The sequence below is a fragment of the Acyrthosiphon pisum genome, chromosome A1 (assembly GCF_005508785.2).
Source record: "Acyrthosiphon pisum isolate AL4f chromosome A1, pea_aphid_22Mar2018_4r6ur, whole genome shotgun sequence".
NCBI classification, from domain to species: Eukaryota; Metazoa; Arthropoda; class Insecta; order Hemiptera; family Aphididae; genus Acyrthosiphon; species Acyrthosiphon pisum.
The window spans coordinates 19,433,850-19,435,142 of NC_042494.1; positions in this window are offsets into that span (position 1 = coordinate 19,433,850).

Below are 1,293 nucleotides of genomic sequence, written 5' to 3' on the forward strand. Positions count from 1 at the left end.
TTCTAAAAAAGAAAAAATTTTTACGAATTATAAACTCAAAATAATTAGGTAATTTTCGTGATTTTTCCATATTTTGTCAATTTTAGATTCTGAGTGGAACAATGAATGTATTGATTTTACAATGATGTGTGTTTTTTTTTAAATTTTTCTTTTATTTCTGTGTCTGTGTACACGATAAGTAGTCGAAATAATGCTTCGATTTTAACTTCAGTATCTTGTTCGATTGGAAAGTGCATATCGTTGGTGCATTGGGGAGGTCAAAATTTAAATTTCCCAGTAGTTTTCAAAAGCGCCGGGAAAAACAAAAGAAAAATTAAGGAAAAACGGGAATTTTTACGCAAAATCGATTTTTCACAAAATTGAATTTGGTTTTTGGTGTAACTTTAAAAAAAATGACCGTAGATACTTGAAATTTTGACTGAATGTTTATCTTAGCATTTTCTATAGACCATAACATTTTCAAAATATTTTGATTTATTTTGAGCTCTTTACGGACATTTTCATTTTGCGTTTTTTTTTATTTTTTTTTCTAAAAATATCAATAAAATTTTATTTGTTGGATAAAAAAGCTTGAAAATTTAATAGAAGGCTCCTAGTATATTGTTTCAAAGGCAGATGAAAAATATTAAAAATGGTTAGTCACAGTTTTTTTTGATAAGCATTTAAAGTTCAAAAAATGACAAAATATGGAAAAATCACGAACATTTGCAAATTATTTCGAGTTAGAAATTCATAAAAATTTTTCTTTTTAAATCTAAGATATGAAAGTGTAATACAAGATTCCTTATAGGATAATCTACCTTTATAAAAAAAAAATTGTCTATAAGAAACTCAAATTAAATTTTTATGAGCGTTTGAAATTCATATTTTTACAACATTTGGTATTCACTCGATTTCTTACGTAACGATTTTCTTATTTTGTTGTAATTAAAAAACGAATGACTGTAGAAACTTGAAAATTTTACTGAATGTTTATATTAGCATTTTATATATACAATAAAATTTTGAAAATAATTTGGCTCTTTTTGAGCTGTTTACGGACATTGTAAGTTTTCAATTTTTTTAGTTTTTTTTTCTATAAATATCAATAAAGTTTTATCTATTGGGCCAAAAAGTGTAAAAAATTAATACAAGGCTCCTGATACATTGTTACAATAGCGGTTAAAATATATTAAAAATACATAGGCACAATTTTTTTTTATAAGCATTTGAAGTTAAAATGTTGACAAAATTTATCAAATTTAAAATTGAATAATTATTTTTTAGTTAATAATTTATAAAATGTTCAACTTT